Below are 12666 nucleotides of genomic sequence, written 5' to 3' on the forward strand. Positions count from 1 at the left end.
CCGAACAGGGCGAGCAGGAATGCTTGCCTCTGCTTGCTCCTGGAGGACGACTGCCTGCTGGTGGGGCCGGGGAGGTCGCGCCCCGGAGTCCTAGGGGTGCCCCTTGGCGTCTGGGGCTGCGGTCTCGGCTGGGTCGAGTCGCCGTCATGATCTGCCTGCGGCGTCCCTTCCCCGTAGAGTCCGACAGCAGGGGGCGTCACCCGGGTGCTGGCTGCAGGGCACTGACTACTATAGACTCGTGATGGGCCCTCGCCAGAGCTCCTCCAGCTGCAACTCCTCTGGGGAAGTACACCTGAGGGGAAAGGGAGAAAAGCGTCCCGCTCTGCCTATGGGTGGGTGGTGTGCCGAGTAAGGGACTTCCTCCGGAGGGGTAGTCACAAGGACAGTGGACGAGGGGCGTATGGTGGCTGTCCCCTCCTTCCCGGTGTGGACGGTGGCCATCACCATGGTCCTGCTCCCTGAGGAGGTGGCAGACGAAGGGCATACGGTGGCCGTCCCTTCCTTCCCGGTGCGGAGGGTGGCTGTCACCGCGGTTCTGCTTTTCTCTGGGGTGTCAGCCAAAGGGCGTATGGTGGCAGTCCCTTCCTTCCCAGTGTGGACGGTGGCCATCACCGCGGTGCTGCTTCCAGGAGTGGCTGCAGGCGAAGGGTGGAGGGTGGCCGTCCCTTCCTTCCTGGTGCAGATAGTGGCCGTCACCGCGGTCCTGCAGGAGGTAGCAGCAGAAGAGTGTATGGTGGCCATTTCTTTCTTCCAGGTGCAGACGATGGCCATCACCGCGGTGCTGCCTGTGACTGTACTAGGCCAAGGCCCACCCTAATCCTGGCGAGGGCTGGCCCGGCTGCAGAGTAGTCTGCCGGGGCGGCGTTCCTGCTCTTGTTGAGGGGAAGAGGGACGCAAGGTCGTGGGGGACATAGGCCCGTCTCTCCTAGGCCTTACGCGCGCCCTATGCACCTCCCCGTCGTCTCCCCCCCCTGGGGTGGGTGTTGGGCCATCGGTCCTCCATGGGGTGGGTGTTCTGACACCCCTACCGGGGTTTCCCTTAGGGGTGGGCACTGCAATGACCATATACTGTAGTTTCATACACCTAATTATTGGAAATCCTGTCAAAATATTGTTTCCCTTAACTATTAATAAGCAAAACTCAGGATTCAGAGCGAAATCGTGCTAAGGTTATAGCGGAAGTGGCCGCCACCTGCACCTGTCTGATATCTAGCCTGCTGTAAATCTATATGTGGCAATATGTGATTCGTACTGCGCCATATGTATTGTGTAAAGCACTGTGTTTTCTCTTTGTCTGGTAATATACGTGTATGGCTGATTAGCCTGTGTTTGAGCCCTGTTCCTTTGTTGCATGCTCTTGCCCGGACCTGAACAAAAGAACCCGTTATGCAGCGTATTATGCGCCCAACTTCTTGGGTTCAGGTACGGCACGGGCCTTGGGTTCTTTATTCTTGACCGGGCCAGAGTATACAGACAAGGGGATAGGGCTCAAACACAGGCTAACCACATTTACACATTATCAAACACACAGTATAACAATTCACATACAAGTGCATGGGCAATCCTATATAAAATACAAGTACACTAGATGACAGTACAATGTGAAATACTGGCCGTGGCAACTCAGGGCACCACTACGCCCCCAAGAGGGGATTATGGAGGGGTGTATGTCACGCACGCCACGTCCATGCAATACGGTCATAAGTCCCACTGGGCCTTGTGCCCCTATTCCTCAGAGTGTGCCTGGCATGACCACCTCAGTCCGAGTGCACTGCTTTTCGGCCGAGCTAACCCTCGCCAGGATCAGGATGGAGCTGAAAATACAGCTCCAAGCGGCACCCCAGTGACGGCCGCTAGCCGCACAAACCAAGAGATGGCCTGTAGCCGCTCTAATAACAAGGAGATGGCCTGTAGCCACTCCAGTAATAAGGCAACGGCCTGTAGCCGCTGTAATAACGAGGAGACGGCCTGTAGCCACTCCAATAATAAGGTGACGGCCTGTAACCACGTCCCTGTGATGGCCGGTAGCCACACACAAAAAAGGCAATGGCCTGTAGCCATGCCCCCCAAAAAGAGAAGGCCTGTAGCCGCTCCGACAGGTACTGCTCAAACCTTCTGCAGAACCCGTGACAGCCTGAAGCCGCATGTGGGGAGAGAACGGTACACCCCCTCTCCTTCTGCAGTTGCCTTGGAGGGCACGACACAGTCGACGGCCTGTAGCTGTGCCAGTAGGCAGGAGACAACCTGCAGCTGCTCCTCACCTACATGCCACTCTCCACACAGGACTTTGACAACAGCCTGTAGCCGCGCTTTGTCTGCGGTTCTGTCAAGGAGTCGGGCCCCGGTGACGGCCAGTAGCCACATCAACAGTAAAGGGACAGCCTGTAGCCGCCCTCCATCTGTTGCCCAAGGGACCTTGGCGCCAGGGAGGGACGCCACCAAAGTCCCTCACCCCCTGTGACTCCACAATGTGGGGGCAACCTGCAATCAGCACTGCCTACCGGAGGGGGCACAGGTCGCATCTCTGTCCATCCGGACCAAGGCAACCTACAGGAGGAGGACTTCCACCCTGAGGACTGGTGGAGAGGCCCGGTGTTATCCCTGGGGTTGTTTTCCATCCAGTCGGCCCCTGAGGATAACCCCCACCTGACGGACTCCTGCTGGGAGCAACGCCACAGCCCCATCCTGATGGCGGTGCAGCAGGAAGGAGATCACAGCCAACAGACCCTTGAGGGTGCCTCCAGGACCCCGGGGTGAGACATCTCCCCTCCCCGACGAAGGCGATGCCTTTACCCCACCAGGCACCTGTGGGAGCGCCTCCAGAACCTGTTTGGCCCTAGCCCTGAGGGCAGCCCTCGACGACAGATGACGCCCCTGCAAGTTGTCCCGTGACCGTGGAACAAAGGGACTCCTGAAGGGACTCCACCTCCACATACACCAGGCCGGCAACTATGAGTCCCCAGGCCTTCCCCCTTCCTCCTTCCCCGACCAGTGATTGTGATACATAGTTCCCACAGACAGAGAGTGAGAGGCAAAGACTGTGCAGTGCAGATGAGCAGTGAATTCCAGTGCCAGTGACAAAGACTCTTGTGACAGTGCATACCCACCTTGTGCAGAACGAGAGGCATAACTTGGTGTCATAATAATAACTCTTGTGACAGTGCATATCCACCTTGTTTAACCCGAGAGGTAAAATCCAGTGACAATATATGTATACGAGTATATCCTACAGCCAAGAAACAGTGTCCGTGTCAGAATAAGGACTCTTGAACTATCCTGTGCACAGTTAAACCTATATTTTACCCTCTCACTGTGAAATGAGCCTCACATACAAGCACTGTGAAACTGTATTACCTCTTTACCCAGACTGAGCCCATTGTCTATCTTGTATCCTGCGCGATACACGAAACCCATCTCCCAGCCTGTGTATTAACTTTGTTTAGCATATCGTGTGAATTGTCTTGCCGTTCTGTAGCAGAGAATTTTTTAATATACGTGTAAAGTTGTTGTCCTGTTTTTATGCCCTGTTCCTCTCATACTGTGTCTAAGCTCCGGTCTGGAAAGGGAACCCAGATGCACCCTAGGGATTCTTAGGGCGGGAAGCCGGCCTAAAAACGCCTAGCATAACACAATGTAAAGCAGACTTACACTAAATATATCACTATACAATACAGAAAGGGGAGCCTATAGCATAACAGTGGTGGCCAGCGGTGGTTCTTGACCCGGGCATACACAGAAAGGAGCAAACAGGGAAATCGGCAAAATGGCAACGAAACCGCACGTACAATTACCCAAATTCGACCTAGAACAGTATGACATCCACACATATCTATTAATAGTTAAGCTGTTGCTGGAGATTGGGTTCGAAGACGATAGGCAGAAAATAGCTGTCACGCTACCACTCCTGGGCAAAGCAGCGGTCAATGTTGCACCTGAAGTAGTACCCAAGCTAACATGGGCGAACTTCACAAAGCTAGTAATTCAAGCCATCACACCCTTGCTAGGAAGAGTAGTGGCATTGTCACAAGTGGATAGTTTAACGTACGACGGCAACCTGGACGATACTCTGATCCAGGCCAGGTGACTCGTCACCGCCACTTACCCGGAGACAGACGATGAAACCCGGGAACAACACACATTCATCACCCTCCTCAGAGTCCTCCCCAGTAAGGTCAAGGAGCTTTTCACCATACACGACCCGATGGGGGACCTAGACAGGGACATCCAGCTGATTCGGCGACTCTTAACCTCGTGCTCTACCCCCCAGCAAATCAACGTGGTTAGCAAATTCCCCACGAATAAGCCCACACCACACAACAAGCCACGACCTCCTCAACCCCACACCAGCCCTGTGCCAACACCCAACTTACCTAGGGTACACCCCACAAACAAACACCCCAGCCACGAGGAGAACCAGAACCTCATTTCAATCAACCCTTGGGAGTTCTCCGCGTTCAGCCACCGATGTCCACTTCACGACATCCGTGAACAACTCAAAGTTGTCAAGCGCAAGCTAACCATCCCAAGCCGACACAAAGTGTCCTCTTTAGAAAACGAGGGCCCCAAGGATGACCCCGCACCCGCCGGAGATGCCGACCCCGGGGAAACGGAGCCAGAGGAAGAGGAGATCCAACAACATTTTTAGGACTCCCCCTGCACCTCCCCACGGTGGCAGGGGCCACCTCTCACAAATATCGCCCCCCAGTCTATGGCAAGAAGAGGCTCAACGGGGTAAAAGCGAGGCTTCTGGTCGGTACGGGAGCAGCCAGGTCGTGTCTTTTCAGCCATTTCTACTCCCATCATAAGTTGGCTTTTGGCCCGCTTTTCCCTACATCGACTCATCTCGTAGACGCAGGGGACGGCCCCCTACCCATCTGTGAGGAAACCCGGTCCCTACGCACCAACACCCACCAGCAAGTGTCCACACAACACAAGTTCATTGTTTTCGACTCCACGTGTCGCAATTACGATGGATACCTGGGACTGGACCTGCTGCAGAAACTACAATCAAACATCGACTGCGACAAGTAGCAGCTCCAGTTCCGCAAACCACCAACCCCCCCTCCTGAACCTCCCACGACAGTCTGCACTTGCACACCCCATCTCACACAAACCCCTAGCATCACCCCTCCCTGCACCCCTCCCTTTCCTCACCTCCCGCCTCGCCCCGCCCCGCCACCACCATCTCCACCCCTAAGCACGAAGCATGAATCCCATTGAACAGGCCCACAGGAACATCCGTCCTATTCTCCCCTGACTTGCCGCCTGGAACCCTCTCGGCCTGTCTCCTGTCCCCCACCTTCCTCCCCCCACATGTTGCCTCAGTGCGAATCGCAAAAATCACCACGTCCCCTCTCACACTACCCAAGGGCTCGTGGTGGAAGAAATGGAAGAAGCAGAACCATGCACCATCATCACTCTTTCCTCCCCTGCCCCACTGACCCCCATCCCCGACCATCTCTACCCCCACTAATCGGACACCCTTTTCCATCTTCTGGACTTCCAGGACCTCTTTGCATCAGGCCCCTTGGATATTGGCCACACCACCTGCCTGACGCATGAAATACACACCACAGGACCACCGATCCGCCAACCATCCCGGCGAAATAACCCGAAACAACGAGCAGAGGAAGCCCGGCAGGTCCAGGAAAAGCTTGATGCCGACATTGTTTCACCTTCCACCAATCCTTGGTCCTCCCCAGTCGTCCTTGTCAAGAAAAAGGACGGTACCAGGCAATTCTGCGTGGATTACCGCTGCCTCTACGATGTAACTATCAAGGATGCCACCCCCCTCCCCAGGATCGACGACTCCCTTGACTCCCCATACGGTGCCTCTTGGTTCTCTATTCTAGATCTCCAGTCATGGTATTGGCAGGTCCCCGTGCACCCAGAGGACAGAGGAAAAAACACAGTTTCCACCAGTAACGGGAAACATGAATTCAACGTCCTGCCATTCGGCCTCTGCAACACCCTCACCACCTTCTCTTGGCTGATGGAGTCTGTCCTTAGGGGCCTCACCTGGGAAGTCTGTTTGGCATACCTGGACGACGTCATTGCTTTCAGCAAAACATGGGGCGATCACCTCTAACACCTCAGGAAAGCTTTCCAACGTATCCGCCAGGCAGGCCTCAAGCTTCAGCCTTCCAAGTGTGTCCTGGCTGCACGAACTGTCTTTTTCTTGGGGCACGTCATTTCTAAGGACGGAATAGCCCCCGACCCAGACAAACTGCGTGCCATCACAGATATTCCCCTACCACGAGACGCCCATGAGGTCCGGGCCTTCCTGGGCCTTACCTCGAACTATCAACGCTTTGTAAAGGGGTTTGCTAACATAGCCAAACCCCTCCATGACCTGACTCGGAAGGGTGAACCCTTTACCTGGACCGATGAACGGCGAGCTGCTTTCCAAGAACTCAAGAACAAGCTTATCACTGCCCCAATTGTCGCCTTTCCTGATTACACCCTGCCCATCCAATTGTACACTGACGTTTCCCTTGCAGCAGCTGGCGCTGTCCTCACCCACGTCCAGGAGGGATGAGAACACATCATCGCCTGCGCCAGCCGCACCCTTAACCAGGCTGAGTGGAACTATGCTGCTACCAAGCGGGAGTTCCTAGGCATCATCTGGGCCCTTGAACACTTCTGGGCTTACCTATCCGGTACAAACATAACAATCATCACGGTCCGCCAATCACTCCAATGGCTCCGGGAATCAGACACCCACAATGCCCAACTGATTAGATGGCGAGAGATCTTGGAAGAGTTTAATTATGAAATATCTAACCACCCCAGCAAGCTCCACATTAACACCGACACACTCTCCTGGCTCCCCGTCCACGCAGTTCAACATGAAACGGAGCTTCTCCAACGGTGGCACAGGACCGAACCCCCTGGATCCCGCGACCTATTCACCAAACTCCACCGTCAGGGCGACCACCTGTTCACCCCGTCGGGACACATCATCCTCGACCCCAACACTGCCCTGGACACCATGAGGCACCTCCACTCCAATAATGGGATCCACCTGGGCATGAAGAAACTCCTCCAGGTATTCAGCGATACATATTGCACCACCAGCCCCTCCAACCTGGCCAAACAATTCACCCAGTCCTGCCGAGCCTGTGCACTAGGCAAAGCCATCACCCGCACTGCTGGCCCTTTGGGATGCATTACTGCCCACAAACCTTGGCAGTTACTTTCCGTAGATGTTGTGGGGTCCCTGCCACCCAAGTCAGGCTACCGATACATCATCACCTATGTAGATACATATTCCAAATTTATCATCGCATGCCCGGCCAAAGAACATCACGCTGTTGCTGTAGCCGACGACCTGATCTGTCACGTTTTTCCCTACCTTGGGATTTCCAAGCCCGACACTCAGACAACGCCCCAGAATTCTATCTATCTATCTATCTATCTATTGCCAGACGCCTCAATCCCGTTTGGGGTGGCCACAAACAAATCGCCTCCAAGTCGCCCTGTCCCCCGCCATTTCACTGCCCCGCTCCCAACTCACACACCCCTCTCTCATATGCCTCTCCACCCCATCCCTCCATCTCATCCTCGGCCTCCCCCTCCCTCTTCCCCCCTCCACCTCACTCACATACACTCTCTTCGTCAGTCTTTCACCCTCCATCCTCTCCACATGGCCAAACAACCTCAGTGTGTTCCTCATAACGCTTCCTATCACGCTTCCTATCACATCCACATCATCATGGAAAGAAGTGACTAGTGGAGTACCACAGGGCTCAGTGCTGGCATCAATCATGCTTTTAGTGTATATAAATGATATAGACAGTAACACTGGAAATGAAAGCTATCTAACTATGTTTGCAGATGATGCAAAAATACAAAGGAGAATTACTAACACAGACTCTTGTAAAGAGCTACAATGAGAATTAAATAAACTTCATGAATGGAGTAATACATGGCAAATGGAATTCAATGTGGACAAGTGTCATGTAATCAAGTTTGGTAAAAGTGGAAAAAGACCTGATTGGGATTATAAGTTAGGAAATAAAACCCTATACACATCAGAAAGAGAGAAAGACCTAGGTGTGATTATCAATAACAGACTATCTCCGGCTGACCACATCAGAGAGAAGGTACGGAACGTGCATACACTGCTTGCAAATATGAGAATAGCATTCATATACATAAATGAAGACATGCTAAGAAGGATAATAACATCATTCATTAGACCAACCCTGGAATATGCATCAGTAGTCTGGAGTCCTCATCTCAAAAAGCATATAGACAAGATTGAAAAAGTTCAAAGGGCCGCTACAAGATGGATACCAAGCTTAAGGGACCTAAGCTATGAAGAAAGACTAAATAAATTGAATCTACCAACACTACAGGAGAGAAGGAAAAGAGGTGACATGATAATGCTATATAAGTGCATATCAGGATAGGAGAAAATAGACATAAATGATTACTTAACATATGGAGAAGCATCAGCAAGAGGACACTGCAAAAAACTGCATAAGAAGAGAGGTGATAAAGACGTAAGGAAATTCAGTTTCCCAAACAGAGCAATTGATCAATGGAATGCACTACCGAATGAAATAGTGTGTGCCAAAACAATTCACAAATTTAAGGATATGTACGATAAATATGGTTTAAGACACGGGACAGTATGAGCTTGACTCACTCCTGTAAAGATACAATTAGGTAAGGTAAGAACCACAACGCTCCTTTATATCCTCATTCGTCAGCCTGTCTCTCCACGTGACTCCACAGGCTCCTCTTAAATAACTCATTTCCACTGCTCTCACTCTTGACTTGTGTCCTTCCAACAATGTCCAAGTTTCACTTCCGTACGTTAGAGTTGGTATCACAATACTGTCATGTAGTAACTTTTTCATTTCCATGCTCACTTCCCTGTTTCTTATCACTGCTTTCAAAGAACCAGCAACCTTTCTTCCCTGCTGAACCCTTTCAAGCACTTCACCCTCCAAACCTCCATCCTTACTCATCACACTACCCAAATACTTAAACGTACTCACATTTTCCAATTCCTCACCATCCAACCTCGCTTTACATTCACTAACTTCACCTCTCTCAAAGACCATCACTTTACTCTTTCCTGCAGTCACCTTTAGATTCCGTTTCTTACACACTCTCCCAAACTAATCCACCAAGCCTTGCAGCTCCCCTTCGTCTTCACTCAACAAGATGATACAACACAGTATCATCTGCAAACAACAATACAGGGAGTTTCCAAACATTATCCTCTCTCACCAGGGCCACTCCAACATCCACTACCCTACCTTGTACCTCTTTTATTACCCCATCCATGTACAGATTGAACAACCATGGAGACATGACACATCCCTGTTTCAAACCAACTTTCAAAGAGAAAAATTCACTCAGTTCACCATCCACACGCACTGCAGCCTTCGCACCATCGTACATACTCTTCACAGCATTCAACAACTTCCCATGTACTTCATGTATTCTTAACACTTTCCACAATCCTTGTCTATCCACCCTGTCATATGCTTTCTCCAAATCCATGAAAGCCGCATACAACTTCTTTCCCTTCTCTAGAAACTTTTCCACTAAAGATCTAAGAATGAATATCTGATCTACACAACCTCTTCCCTTCCTAAAGCCTCCCTGTTCTTCTCCAACTAATTTCTCTGTTCTTTCTCTAACTCTGTCTATAAGTATCCTACCATACACTTTTCCTGTTATACTAAGAAGACATGTGCCCCTATGATTACCACACACTTCTTTTTCCCCTTTTCCTTTGTACAAGGGAATAATTATACCTGACTTCTAATCCTCCGGGACTCTACCTTCCTCCCAGGCCAATCTGCACATCTTCCACATCCATTCTACTACTATCTCTCCCCCATGCTTCAGCATTTCACCACACACTCCATCAATTCCTGGGGCTTTCCCCGATTTAACTTTCTTCATTGCTTCCACAACTTCTATCCTACTGATTTCTTCCTGTCTTCTCACCTCCCTCCTCCTCCCAGCCATTACCCAGCCACTTATACTCGCATTACTTCCATCCTCTACGTTCAACAATTCCTTAAAGTGTTTTCTCCATCCGCCCACTTTTTCTCCCTTCTCCACTAGTAATCTACCATTTTTATCTTTCACTCCCCTGCTAACTTCACTTCCACCCTGTCTTACTCTTTTCACCACTCTCCAGAACATTTTCTTACAGTCCCTCCACTTTACACTCAAATTCCTTCCAAATTCCTCATCCATTCTCTTCTTACTCTCTCTTACTAATCTTTTCACCTCTCTCTTTCTTTCTACATATAACTCTCTCTTCCGCCTCTCAACTTCTTCCACGCCTCTATTTCTCATCCATTCATTGTATGCTTTCTTCTTTTGTGCCACAGCCTGTCTTACCTCTTCATTCCACCTCGCTGTTCCTTACACACCCCTCCATCTTCTCTTCATCCCACACACCACATCACATGCTGCACATATCTCTTTTGTAAATATCCTGCACACACCTTTCACGTCCCCCATCTGCTCCAATTCATGTTTGCCCAATCGTTCCTCCACTTCTCTCTTATATTCTGCCTTCTTCTCATCCTCTTGTAACCTTTCCACTCTCCTTACAAATACTTCTTCTTCCCGTCCCTCTCTTCTTCTATTTCTCCATCCTAATTGGACCTTGATTCTGGCCACCACCAAGTAGTGGTCAGAAATTCCATTCCCCCACTGTCAGTAAAAATGTTGTTCCCTGCTTGGAGAGTAATGGATATTATGTTTTTTCGACTAGGCATTGAAGTAGTCACAAGATTCGTACTGAGCTCTTTTACGTTACTGTAACGTTATATGTGATCCTAGTTTATCTTATCACCCGTTTCCTCACGCCTGGGGAAATCCAAAACTGGCGCCTCAACTTTCATTTGTACTGCCAAACAGCCCATAAATAGAGATGATAAAGTATTATTTCAGTATTCGAAACTGGGCGATTGAGGAGGGAATAGTCACGTAACTTACAAAGCTTTTTAATGTCCTACGCCTGGCAAAATATAATTTATATAACTTTTCTTGGATATGAAAGCTGTTTTTTTTTTTCCTAATATATATAAGCTAGCATGTGAGAAGAGTGACAATTACCTGCCAATGTTATTCAGATATAGTGGTTTGGATGATCTTAATTCATTTATAGACAAAGATCTGTAAAGTAGTATAAAGATAGTTTTGTAAATATTTCTATAATTTTACTGAAAGTGGATTTGTGTTCGGTAGTAATTGGAATTAGATACCACTTTTTCGATAAATTCATTCCTGTAAACTCCCTCATATAGGGTACCTTTGCCAATATGGTGGTGGGAAGTAATTAAGCAATATCTCTTGCATATGATTTTCGGCATATGATATTGCTTACTTATCTTTAGACGTCAGGAAATATATGGTGATAATGAAGGTGTGGCATCTTGTTGTGATACTTGGCATGTGACGTCAGCAGCAGACAGCTTGTGTTTTGACAGTTCCTGCAACTGGTCTAATATATGAACCATAGTCTTAGGTATGTGTCATATTGTTAACCACATTGAAAACATGAAGTCCTCATATCCGTTATGAGTAAGGTTGAAGTATTGCTAGTAGGCCTATTCGTGTGTATCAGGGAAAGGTCTAACGTTGCAGCTTACCATTTGGGAAGTTGTATTCGTCACGACAATGAACAGTTTATTGTAATGTGTGTGTGCAATATTTTCTCAAACGTGCCTTGCCGTTCTTGAGGTCTGTTAGAACCCAAGGAAAAATTTCAGAGGTGGTAGTGCAGTGAAAGTAAGTAAACTCGGGTATTATTATTGTCTCTAAGATACGTAGGCTAAGCCGAAATGTTGGGCTGTGAGGGTAGCCTAAGTTACTGCCCCAGTATTTGATCAAACTGATACACAGTTAATGAAATATATATGTTTATATGTTCTTGAATGTTTTTTTGTATGTTTATTTTGGACAAAGAGCAAGAGAGCTCCTACTAACATGAAAATTTTATGTGGATTCTCTTTTATTCGATAATTTGTTTATAGCTCTCAAATTCTTTGGAAATAACATTTTCGTTACTAAAGAGCATCAAGTTGACTTTGGCATTGGCATCCTATGGAGGGTATAAGTTGGTTGGTAGCTGAATGTGTGTTTTACTTCAAGCAGCAGAATGACCATGCCAAATCATCAGTTGCTGTGACTCCAGTTGTTTTTGTATTTTTCTGTTTTCATGGTGGTAAACAATTATTTTCTGTTGTCATTTCTTCCCCCCTCATTGTTATCGTTGTGCTTCTTATGCCTTACTGGTGTTTGTAATGGCAGACTTGCTAAAACCTAGTTACTTGAATCCTGATTAGGTTAGGTAAGACTAAATTGCTAGATTAGGTTAAAATGTAAGGTTAGGAAGAGGTACTAAATGGCAATCAGGAATTATGTTGGCAGTATTTGCCATTACACTCAAGCAGCAATTGGCACAGCAGAAGGAGCATGGCTAAAAACAATTGGGAAGGAAACTTAATATGAAACATTAATTTTCCACTCCAAAAATAACCCTCCCCCCCAGATATGAAAGACTATCAGAAGGAAGAGGAACTGATTTAGTATGGTGCTTCTGTTGCCTGAAGTGAAGTGTATACGTACAAGTCAGTATGCGCTAGAAGTTCATTTTTCTCCTACTTGTTCCAGTTTGCTGGG

General features: G+C 48.9%; 1 protein-coding gene across 1 annotated transcript in view; it reads left to right on the forward strand.

Moving 5' to 3' along the window:
- Positions 1 to 11435: 11435 nt before the first annotated feature.
- Positions 11436 to 12666, forward strand: part of Arfip (ADP ribosylation factor interacting protein arfaptin) — a 42032-nt gene continuing 40801 nt past the window's right edge. The window contains exon 1 of the mRNA XM_080276561.1: positions 11436 to 11509. The gene's annotated coding sequence lies outside the window, so the exon portion shown is untranslated. The remainder of the gene's footprint in view (positions 11510 to 12666) is intronic.

Source organism: Coenobita brevimanus, chromosome 7 (genome assembly GCF_032717465.1).
Source record: "Coenobita brevimanus isolate Jiangsu-jjx chromosome 7, ASM3271746v2, whole genome shotgun sequence".
NCBI classification, from domain to species: Eukaryota; Metazoa; Arthropoda; class Malacostraca; order Decapoda; family Coenobitidae; genus Coenobita; species Coenobita brevimanus.